Raw genomic sequence first — 12,819 nt, 5'->3', positions numbered from 1 at the left:
CTGACCACTATTTTTCAGCTTCTGCTGTGTGCCTAGGCTTTGCCAAAAACTATGGTACTGATAGGGATACCTGGGTGGCTCAGTCGGTTAAGGGTCTGCCTCTTGATCTCGACTCAGGTCTTGATCTCGTGGTCGTGAGTTCGAGCCCTGCATTGGGCTCCATGCCCAGCATGGAGCTTATTTAAAAAAACCCAAAAAACAAAAAACACTCCATAATTATGGGGGGTTCAGAAAGTAAGGCTCAGATACTTGTAAAAGGAGTTTAAGTATTATCTTCCTTTGGGGATGCACAACTTTATGAGGAGACAAGCCCCATCCATGTGACATAATCAGACAGTGGGTGAAATGTGGATAGTCACTCAACAAATCCCTATTCTAGGCACCATGTGGGAAAGAAGAGTCAGTGATTTAACTCCTGCCTTCAATTTCCATTAAAAACTAACTGTCCCATAAGGAGATGCGCTCATTGGCATGATATTAGCAAACTACGTTAAGAATTTTAGAGGTGGGTAGAGATCCATAAGACCAGTGGCTCAAGAGGGAAGTCAGGGCAGTAGAAAAGGAGACCCTCAAGATGGAGAGAGATCTTCATTGGCCAATAGGAAAGAAAAGTACACTTGACCCTTAACACGGGTTCAAACTGCATGGATCCACTTACATGTGGATTTTTTTCAATAAATATATATATAGTATCATAAATGTATTTACTCTTCCTTAGGATTTTCTTAATAACATTTTCTTTTATCTAGTTTACTTTACTGTAAGAATACAGTGTATGATACATATAACATACAAACTATGTGTTAATCAACCGTTTATATTATTGGTAAGGCTTCTGGTCAATAGTGAGTAGTTAAGTTGTGGGGGATGGCAAAAGTTATACGCAGATTTTTGACTGTGTGAGGGGCATCACTGCCCCTAACCCTGCATTGCCCAAGGGTCAAGGGTAAATTCAGACATCAGCTTTCATCTCATTACTTACTTAATACCTATTCATCACCTACTATGGGCCAGGATGTATGTCAGGTGTTTACATAACTGGCTAGGATGGAGACAATGTCAGTGATGAGGAGAACCCCAGGGATGATTGGGAAATAAGGACTAATCCAACGGGGCAGAAGAGAAAGTGATACATGTTGAATAGAATCTTAGAATTATACTAAAGTAATATGAAAGAGATTTAGTCTAGCAGTAGGGAACTGTAGGCCCAGGCATGTTAAGTAAGTTGCATAAGGGACATCAGCCTTTTGTCAGGACGAGCTGGGAGAAGACAGATTATAGGGTTTGTTATCACAGAAGAAGGGTTATTTTGGACAGAGATTGCGGGCAGGGTCCCAGTGAGCAGGCTCTTGTGTTTTTCAAGCTTGAGGTAATAAGGCTGAATTAGGAGGTGATGGTGATGATGAGAGGAAGGGCTGGATGTGGGCAACTTTGTGAAGAAAGAATCGATACAGATCTTTATCACATAAAGTGATAGGTTCAGTGTGGCGGTGAGAGAAAGGGAAGTGAAAATGACTGTGGTTTCAAGCCTGGGTGATTTGGAGGATTTGGGGTCAGTTAAGGAATATAAGAGAATCAGGGGAGGATCTGGTTCAGGGAAGGAGCTAAGAGGAAACATCTAGAATGCAATGTGTGTAGATTATAAAGCACATGGCGTAGCTGCTGTTGGGAGTCTGTGAACAAAATATAATAATTGAGCTGGAGAGCAGTCATGGAAGTCTTTCTGAGGAGAGCCATGTTGAGGAAAATGTTTGTTTGGCAGACACAGTGGAGGGGGGATATCGGGGTTCCCCTTTGTCTGACATGTTACAGATTTTCCACTTTTGCTTTGAGGCTGGTAATTTGCCAGACTTCTTCTTGCCAATAGTAATAGTAACTTTGGGTATTTTCATGTGCCAGACACTGGGATTAAACATTTTTAAACAGTGTTTTAATGAGAAAAATCTTAGTTTTATAAAGTTTAATTTAATAAACTAAAAAGAACCGATCTCATCTAATTTTCATAATCACCATGATGGGTTGGAGGTGTTACCTCATTTTCCAGTTCAGAAAGTAAGGCTCAGATAAGTAATTTGCCCAGGGCCAAGTTACAAAAAGGAACCAGAAGGACTGAGATTGCCTAACTCCAAAACTCTAAAATTTTAACCACTCCCTTACACTGCCTCTTACTTAATACCTCCATCGTCAGGCGCTTAGCTTCTCATCCCCTCCTACTCCCAGCCTTTTTCAAATTTTCCAAATGCCTGGAATTATTTCTGTCCTCTTGTTTTCAATCCTGCTGAATTTTAAAATCACAGGAACCTCTCAAATTCAGGAAGTGTTCCCTGATTAATTCCACCTCTACCTAAACAGCTAGCAGAACCCAGACCTGATCTTGTTGGAACAGATTTCGTGTTATTTAGCAGAGAGATCAGCATGAAGCCATTCTGCCACAGACTGGTCAGCAGATCAGAGTTCATGCCCTCCTGCCCGTGGATCTGTAGATGTTTTCATTTGCAGAGAATTGCACTTGAAAGCACATATTAAAATTGTAAGGCCAGGAACTATTTGTGGTATTCTTTGTCCCCAGTGTGTATAGTCTTGATACTTGTTGACTGATTGACCATGATTTCTGTTGGCATTTGGTTGAGAAGGAAGGCAATTCTAAAGTATTGATAATACATCCTAAACTTGGCTTTAAAGTCCTTTATTGAGCTCTTGGGCATGTCTTCGTAGAGTAGATCTGGTAGAATATGCCTGTAAGATAAGTCTCCCAAAAGACAAGTTTAGTGGGGAATATAACTCTTTTAAAATGCAATCAAAAATAGGCATATTCCCCCAAATAAACTGTTTCTTACAAATTGCACTTAGCTCTGATCATTCTCCTTCCCTTAGTGGGCACCAAGTCATTTTGCAATTGTGGCTGTGTATTTTTTTTTTCTTTATCTTTTGGATTTCTGTTGTTCCTGGTTTAAGGAGTAAACCCATACCTTATTCATCTTTTTCTTTAAAAAATTTTTTTTTACTTATTTGAGAGAGAGAGAGCGCACACGAGCATGAGTGGGGGGAGGGGGAGAGTGAGAAGCAGACTCCCTACTGGGCAAGGAGCCCAACACGGGGCTCTATCCCAGGACCCTGGGATCATGACCTGAGCTGAAGGCAGACGCTTAACTGACTGAGCCGCCCAGGCACCCCTCATCTTTTTCTTATATGCAATGCCTTGCACATAATAGAAGCCCAATAAATACATGCCATAAGATTACATATTATTACCTCAGTTAATTTATAAGTTGGGATGATGATTTTTTTATTTCCTTCGGTTCCCGTGTCTTCCTAGCCATTCTTCAATTCCTAGTTCAAAATTCTGGACACAAAAAGGTACTTAGTACTGCCTAATGAATGAATGAATGGCATTGAACTTGTGATCTTCTAAACCATCCTGGAAATATTTTTAGGGGGCTGGGAAAAGTACCTGGGTAACAAGATCTTTTGAGCAGTTGCCAGGCTGGGTCCGGTGACCGTATCAAAATCTTTGGTCCGGCCAATGATTCCATTTGAGCTGGTTCAGTCTTTGTTTCAAATAATACAGGTTTTTGTGCATTGATGTTTAAGATAAAGTGGTGCCCATTTTGCATTTCTGGTTATGTTTACAAAACAGTGTTTTATTGCTGTCTAAACAGGAGAGGGCTTTCAACCCACCCCCCCGCCCCACTGCCGCACACTGAGAAAGGACTGTTATGTGTGCTTGCCCTTCATTTGAAATATGTTGTATTTAAAGGTCATAGTGTTCTGGTTTGGTAGCAAATTATTGATCGGGGTATTTGGTAATAGCTATACTGCTGTTGGATGAAGATAAATATCCAAGAATGCAAGTGGTATTACTGGCATTATTGTTTTTCCTGGGAGCCTGGTCATCCCGTGGAGGCGAAGAATGGTCAGCAGGTGAGTGTTACCAGATAGAATGCAAGCCGGTGGTACCCAATGCCCTCCAAGCGCCACCCCTCGTGTTTTCGTGTTCTGCCTCTAGTCCTACATCTGTCTTTTTGCTCTTTATTTAGACTCCCTTGATTTTTTAGAATTCTTCTGTTGCTCTCCACTCTTTTTTTTCTTCTTACTTGAAGTCATATTTTCATCCAGTTTTTGGAGGATTATAAGGAGACACTATCATTCCAACTCATCCCCCTCCATCTTGAGTTTAATGGTGCTTCCTCTGGTAGCATCAGAAAATTCTTAATTGTTTAATATAAAAGGCTTTTACCAGGTTCCCATTCTTCTGGAATTTTCTGTGCTATTTGAATATTCCCTGTTGACCAAGATGTAGTGAAACTCTTTGCTCCTCTTGGTATTTTATTTTAAATGTTTTAAATATTTTAAATGTTCTAGTTTTTGTTAATGTTCCTCTTTGCAGTCCTTTAATTTTCTTTCTACTTTTTTTTTGAACACATCTTTTCTCTTTCCTTTGCTGGAAGATCCTCGGGATAACTCTGTCTTACAGTTTCAGCATGCAGGCAGACTAGGGCTAACTGGACAGGCCAAAGACCACATCTGAAATGGCCCATCATTGGTTCTGTGTTGTGTTGGCATCATCTCTGCATTGAGCCTTGTCTTGGTCTGACTTTGGGACTGGCATTTTTGGCAATATTATTCTTCCCTAATTAAGAGGCAACCCAAGGAAGAATGGTTTATGAAATGACACTTGAGCAGTCTCCTAATATAACTTTATTCCCTGGGAAGTCCAAGAAATCCAGTAGAGTAGATAATTCATGAATACCTAGAGTGGGCTGGTATTAAAAATTATAATTATACCTTAATTTATAACCAAGTTTATTTATATCATATAAATCTATACTTATATGTTACATTAATTTATATTTATAATTTGTCTTATAAGATATAGGTATAAATTTATACTTTGTTTACATAATTTATATTTATATAATTTTATATTTATATACCTTACTTGTATTTATAATTCAACTCACAGAGTTAGCCCATGAGCTATCAGTAATTCTCCCTGCCTTTCTAAAAGGACTAGAAGGCAGGTGTTTTGAGGTATAGAACTCATCTCATGCTTAAGAGGCTTGCCACTCCACAAGCTAGCGATGGCCAGGGTGAGAGTTGACTCTCCATGGCCTCTTTTAATGTTAACATATTATCACTCCATGACATTCTCTCCATATGTAAAAAGAGATGATCACAAACTTGCAAAAGCCAAATGAGAGCCATATCTCCACTTCACAATGAAGGAGACCAGGAATCAGAGGGGCTTGCCCAAGTTCCTAGGCATGGGCAACCCTCTTCTTTTTTCCCTCTGCTATCCCCAAAACCAAAAGGCATAGCAACATTTTTAGGAGGTAGAGGCCTGGGGTCAGACAGGCCTGGGTTTTAAATCTTAGCTTCACTGCTTACTTGCTTGGGACCATGGGTACATTAACTCATCTTCTCGGAGTCTCGGTTTCTTCTTTCATATAAGAGTGTCTGCCTCATAGGGTTATTCATAAATTTAGCAAACAATCACTGATCACTTATCACATGTGAAAGATCTGCTAGATGCTGGGGATTCAGTAGTGAACAAGGGAGTAAAAAATATCCTGCCTTCTTGGAGCTGGTGGGTTGTTGCTAGAATTAAATGAGATAATGCATTGAAAGTGATTTGCACAGGGCCTGGAACATGCGGAGTATATAATACATGTTTTTTGGCAAAATGAATACAAAGTCTATAGACAGCTGTAGGTGATGATACTTGTCTTTATCCAGAAGTATATCTATAAAGAAAGTAAATGTATTATTAACAAAGCTTTTACTTTTCTAAGAATCAGTCTATTACATGGAAACCATTCCAAATTTAGCTATGGGATTTGCAATGTAGAGTGCTTTGGTTGTAAACAACAGAATAAAAAAAAAAATCAACTCTGTTTTCCTTAAACAGGAAAGCAGAAGGATATCAGTGTGGATAAGGCGAGGGTATTGAACTAGGAACAACACTGCAAGAGGATTCCAATCACAGTTCAGGTTTCAGTAGGTTTCTCCCAGGTTCTGTGTCAGCCCCTAGGTGGTGAGCAGGGAGTAGGGCTTTTGCTTTCTGGCTCTTAGTTTGTATCTAATGGGGAAGGGATAATTTTGTAAAGGAAATTTTGGCACTGTTCCAAACAGTCAAGAAACAACGCGTGAAAGCTATAGGGTCTTCAGAGTGGTGGGGGGATCTTGTCAGCATAATGTGCTTGACATTAAGGAAACAAATGGGGTTCTTGTTTTCAAATAGTGGGAATTCTACCACCCAGTGGTATCCTCTAGAATTCCATGAATTGAAAATAATGCCAATACTGTCTTTAAAATATAAATGTATATATACACACACGAAATATATGTTATGAAACCTTACCTCTGGCATTATTTGCCAAAGGTGAGCTCTCCCTCTCATGGTCCGTGCATCACGTTGGCATTTGGCACTATGCACTCATTGCCATTTATGGTGATTGAACAATTCTAGAAACATGTATGGAGCATCAGTGATCAGCATCTTCTGTGAGCCCAGTGGTGTGCTGGGTCCGGGAATATGGGAGGATGTGTTACATTACATTCTGTAATCGCATATATTTGCTATCCTTGAGAAATCACTTATGTGTCTCTGCCAAGAAACATTAGTCTTTTCATTTAAAAAAATTTCAGATAATGGGGCGCCTGGGTGGCTCAGTCGTTAAGCGTCTGCCTTTAGCTCAGGTCATGATCCCAGGGTCCTGGGATCGAGCCCCGCATCGGGCTCCCTGCTCAGCAGGAAGCCTGCTTCTCCCTCTCCCACTCCCCCTGCTGTGTTCCCTCTCTCGCTGTGTCTCTCTCTGTCAAATAAATAAATAAAATCTTTAAAAAAAATTTCAAATAATACATGTAGAAATAATGTAAGGGAAGTGCATAGTCCAATGCTTGTACATAATTGGTAGTCAATAAATGGCAATTTGTAGGCACATTCAATACCCCAAACTTCCTGGATAGCTCTGTAAAACTGAAAGTGTCCTTGGGTAAAAAAAAAACAAAAATAAAAACAAAAACAAACAAACAAAAAAACAAAACAAAACAAACAAAAAACTGTAGGAAAATTCTGGGCAAGATTCGAATTCCGGAGACAGAATATCCAACAGCCTGCCCCTCCCTGGGCTCTGTACCAGCCCCTGGGTGATGTGAGGCAACTGGGGCTTCTGCTCACTGACTTCTTAGTATGTATCCAATGGGTAGCTCTAATCCAATGTAGATTCCATGAGGGAGGGGCTATGTTTCTTTTTATTCACTCCAGTACCCTTCACTGAGCACGGTTCCTAGCACATGGTATGCACCTAAGAAATATTTGTTGAAGAAATGACCAAATTGGGAAGCTCCAGATAGAGGCCAAAGGGAAATGAGTAAGCTACTTGCTTGAGTGGCAATGATTAGTGCATAATTCTCAAAAGCAATCCTAGAACGGGCAAGATGTTTAATCTCTGTCATGAAATGCAACCTTCAGAGGGAAGACAAGCAACCACACAGTGTGACTTCTCAGAGAGCGCTGCAGCTCCGAGCATGGCCTGGGCCTCTCTCTCATGTGGCCAAAGAGAGCCACCACACAAAGGCATTCTGTATGTGAAAGGGAACCACGTTGAGTCAATGATGTTTGCGATGACTAATGAGTCCCTGGTAAGCAGAAGCCAGGAAGCAGGGGCCAACACTCTAGAAAATATCGACGCAGAGACTCCTCGAGCAGAATCCTGGTGGCAGAAGTTCAGTGTGTGGCATTTGCACACGCTGTTTGATTTTCTTTACAGTTGTAATGGTCCATTCTCGAAAGGCAGTAAGCTCTATTACACATCGAGTGAGCCATTTGGGCAGAGAGGGGAGGGGATATCAATTTGTGTTGTTGTTTTATATTATAACTGTGGCAACAAGTTTGCAAATACCATTTTTTATTTTGGTTCAGGGTGGGAGGACCTGGTGCTAGTTACATATCAGATGGTTCCCAAAACATAACGCTTGGGTAATCATTACTTACTCAATGACTGTTGAACATCTGCTATAATAAGCCAGGTCTGGTGACACTTCGGGTTTTTCTATGTGTAAGTTATGTTGTTTCGGTTAGATATAGCACGTCTCTTTATCCACCTCTTTGCTTGCCTAATTCCTTATTACCATCTGCATGTCCCCTTCTATATCATTTCTCTTAGATTCTCTCTCTCTGGTGTCCTAAGGAATCTAGGTGACTATACTGGGTGCCCTGTAGCAACTATATTTTTGCCCCTGATTTTTCAATCTACCTGTTTCTAATCTATTCTGCCTCTCCCTCTGGATGAGAAGCTATCTGAGGGTCTGGGCTGTGACTTCCATTAACATAGTCCTATTACTCAGCTCAGTGTTTAATATATAGCAAATCCTTATTAAGTATATGTTGAATGAATAAGGAATTAAGTAAAGCTGCAATTATTTTTGGAGTACATTATTGCCAAGGTATAATGCTAGGTATCTGGAGAACCATCAAGCATAAGTAGGTACTTGCTTGTCCTAAAGGAGCTTCCCGTGAGTTCAGCCATTCTCATATATTGGGCAAGTGCTTTTTGAATGTCTGCTATGTTCTAAGACAGCATCTATTTGAAAGTAAAGATGGGTATTTTAAAGGCTAACTCATATTAAGTGTTCTTTGTCTTGAGTGCCAAATGGTAGGTTCAAATAAGATAATGGTAAGTGAAGAGTGGCATAGGGAAAGGAGATCACTTAGAGAAGCTGGTAAAATATTTGAACTTATTTTATTTTGAAATAAGGCCTTTCTTTCTCTTCCTTCCCTGTTTTTCTTCATATCCATCCATTCATTCATCTGGGACTTACTCAGTATATGCTGTATCAGATGCTCAGAATGCAAAAATAAACGGCATATTTGTCCCTGGGAAATACACACAGTGAAACATTATTTTAAGGTGAGCCCTGCCCTTGATCCAAACATTTTAGTACAATGAATCTAATTAGTTTTAAAACACATCCTTACTATTGACATTCAGATAATGAGCTAAAAAGTATAAATGATAGCAAAAATGTTTATTGCCATTTTTATGTTGTTGGTAAATGCCAATATGTGAAACTTTCTATACGGAGTTGATAAACTTCTATTATATAATTGATATCAATGAAATCATACTTTTTCCCCCAATAGTGGCTTTCCATTTTAATTCCTAAATTGTAAATAAAATAAAACTCCTACGTTTGAATAAAAGGTAAATATATTGTTAAAAATAAGTAAATAGGGTGCTTGGGTGGCTCAGTCAGTTAAGCATCTGCCTTGGCTTAGGTCATGATCCTGGAGTCCTGGGATCAAGCCCTGCATCAGGCTCCCTGCTTCTCCCTCTGCCCTTCATCCCGCTTGTGCTCTCTCTCTGTCTTGCTCTCTCTCAAATAAATAAATAAAATCTTGAAAATAAATAAATAAATAAATAAATAAATAAATAAAACTCATCTTTGTGGGACAAGGGCATCTTGGTTTGAGTTTTTATTTCTTCTCTCAAGCTATGTTTCTTTGCTAAGCCTGAGGAATTATTTGACTATATGGCCTCTCTGTCAGGCCACACAAGTTGGGAGGCCTTCAGAAAAGTGTTTGTGCTTCTGGTAATTAGATAGGTCCATAATCAATTTGTATGTGAAGTCTAGATGTGCCCATGATGTGCCTTCATTGTCCAGGTCAGAGGGAAAACCTAGAGGTGTTAATACACCAAAATGTTAGGAGAGGTCGATTTTGTAATGGTTGTCCAAGGGATTTCCATGACCAGAATAATGTATGCTATAGTAACCTATGTTAAAATTTCTATGCCTTGATAAGCAATCTCTTGCCTAAATTCCTGGAAACATTATTTGAAACTAAAAATGAAAAAAAAAAAAAACACCAACTAAAAATGATTCTCCCTTTTCAGAAGTAACCTCAGTATCTGAATGGCTTATCTGACACCTTTCATACATACAAGCGTGGGGAGTTAGTGCTATTTTCATTGTCCTATCCCACTTCCTTGACTACATTATAAACTCACTGAGGGTAACAAACATAACATTTAACAACAGCATCTATTGATAGCCTCAATGTGGCAGGCAGTGTTCTTAGCACTTTCCCTGTTTGATTTCACTTAATCTTTACAACCACCTTAGGGCAATTATTTTAGATATTTTCCCTGTAAAATTTGTCTTCATTATGGACGGGAAACTGAGTCCTAGCATTCAGTAGCTAGCCATGGGTCCTCAGCCCTAGTAAGTGGTGGAACCAGGATTCATGGCCACGCAGTGTGACTCCAGATCCTGCAACCTCAGCTGCTTCACCACATGACTTCAGTCGCTATCTCAGTGCTTTACTGAATGATGCCTCAGACATGGAAGGGGCTCCAAAAATATGAAATGATTGATTCACCAAATAATTTGCCAAAGGTTTTCATAATTTGATCAAGTTTTGGTATATCCTTCTGGATAGGAGATGTAAGGCAGTGATTATTACCTTAATATTCTTGGTGAGACTTGAAATAAGGAGCAGAGATTATTTCAGGACCACAGGAGAATTTTCTGCCGAAACCCCTCCTCATCATCACCACGGGAAATTCATAGTGGCTAAGCGTTCATCAGGTTCAGATACGGAAACATGGCTCACTCCCAGAGCTGAGATTTATCTCGTCCTATTTCCCTCCTCAGAATGTATCTCTTTTTTCCTGAGGCAATGTAGTAGATAAACTTAGGAAATCTTTCTTTTCACTTGTTTAGTACATGTAGTGATTCTGTGGCCCAGTGTGGTAGAGCACATAAAGTATCACCGATTCCCTGTGAACGTTGCTATCGTGCAGAATCTTCTGTGCCACCCCTGGTTCCTACCTGTCTCCCATTCTGCCCACTGTTAGAGATGTTTCAGAGAGTGCCTTCCACTGAACGTGATCGCCTCTTTCTGTACTTCCCTTTCATTAAGCTCTCAAGTTTCCAGTAGTTAAAAGTTTTGATGAGGTCTTTGCTTTCCATAAGCAAACCTTTCTTCTAATGTAGAAAACCAATACCCTAAGTGCTAAATGCTTAAAGGAAAAAAAAATTCTTTATGAATCCCTTATTCAAAAAGGAAACCTGTCAAGAGGTCTATCATAGCTCCGTCATACCATCAGAAATAACTTTTCCTGTAATTACTTCATGGGGATCATCCTTTTAACCTGCAAACACCACAACACACTGTAAATTCCCGGAGGACAGTGATAATCTAGGTGAGAGTTGAGGTAATTGGTATACAATGGGACGCAGGCACGCACACAGACTTGCGTATCTGCGTCATAGATCTCGCACAGATCTACTTTACTAAATCACATAAAGGCTGATAAAAACATGCTTATGAAAAGATGAAGACTGGACTTTATATGATAAGCCTAAAATGTGGTATGATATGCTAAAACACTTTAAAAGAGTTCATATTTAATGGGACAGGAAAAGTCAAATGGGATCCTTTTCTTTTTTTTTTTTTTTTTTAAGAGAGAGAGAAGCATGAGCGGGGAGGGGCAGAGGGAAAAGGAGAGAGAACATCCCAAGCAGGCTTCACACTCAGCACAGAGCCCAACAAGGGGCTCGATCTCACGACCCTGAGATCATGACCTGAGCGGAAATCAAGAGTTGGCTGCTCAACTGACTGAGCACCCAAGCGCCCCTAAGGGGATCTTAAGCCACTCTTAGGATTTCTATGAGGAAATGAATGGGAAAACCATTTTATATCAGAGACACCATCATGCGAAGCTGCAAAAACGAGGGGAAAATCAGGGGATGGGATGGGACTCCAATGCCGATGGGATGGTGGCCACAGAAAGTCAAAGTCAGCGCTATAAGGACAGGGGGAGCTGGTGGAGAACCCGGGAAGGCGTTCCCAGTCTAAAGTGATCAGCTTCTCCTCAAATCTCCTGATCATCTGGGTTCTTTAGAAAAGACAGAAATTTTAGATGACATCTCCAGTTTAGTCAATATTATTAACTAATATAATAATGTTTAAAGTCTTTTAAAGGCAAGCACCATGCTTTTCAAACACAACATACGTTTGGACTAGTTCTGGCCTGAAGACCTTCAGTTCACAACCTGAGCTAGAAGGAGTGCAATGATAGAAGAATCTAAGTCTTAATTCAAAACATTATGGCATGCCTTTCCAGTGGGCATTAGTTGTAATTAAACAGATTCTTTTTTTATTTTTATTTTTTATTTTTGCCATACATGATAATAGGATGAGGGCCAGTAGTAGAGGAAATGTGCTGAGTTGAAAAAAAGTGGACTCTTGCTACTCGAACTGTGCTCCTTGGGCCAGCTGCATGAGCATCATCTGGGAGGTTGTTAGAGATTGAGAATCTCAGGCTACACCCCAGACTCCATGAATCAGAATCTGCATTTTACCCACATCTTCTGATGATTCATATGCACATTATTGTTTGAGAAGCACCAGATATAGTACACTTAATATTCTTGAGGGTTTTTTTTAAAAAGATTTTATTTGGGAGAGGGAGAGAGAGAGAGCACGAGCAGGGGGTGGGGAGAGGCAGAGGGCAAGGGAGAAGCAGGCTCCCAGCTGAGCAGGGAGCCCCAGGAGGGGCTCGATCCCAGAACCCCAGGATCATGACCTGAGCCGAAAGCAGATGCTTCACCAACTGGGCCACCCAGGCGCCCCAATGTTCTCGTTTTTAAGTAGCTCCTGTAAGATGCATCATACTCCAAGAGTTTGAGCAGATAGCAAAATTTCCAAGAACCTTTAGTGTTACTAGTGGAACATGGAACCAAAAAAGTTCACTCTCACTGAAGCTTGAATAGGGCAGTTAATATGGTAACACTGACATATTTAGTTATGCT

The 12,819-nt window shown here is 40.2% G+C and overlaps 1 protein-coding gene across 7 annotated transcripts in view; it reads left to right on the top strand.

Annotated features, from left to right (window-relative positions):
- The window catches only part of PPARGC1A (PPARG coactivator 1 alpha), a 643,921-nt gene that overhangs the window by 569,261 nt on the left and 61,841 nt on the right, over positions 1-12,819 (top strand). The gene's annotated exons all lie outside the window — the stretch shown is intronic.

Source organism: Halichoerus grypus, chromosome 3 (assembly GCF_964656455.1).
Source record: "Halichoerus grypus chromosome 3, mHalGry1.hap1.1, whole genome shotgun sequence".
NCBI classification, from domain to species: domain Eukaryota; kingdom Metazoa; phylum Chordata; class Mammalia; order Carnivora; family Phocidae; genus Halichoerus; species Halichoerus grypus.
This window is presented reverse-complemented; position numbering and strand designations above follow the sequence as displayed.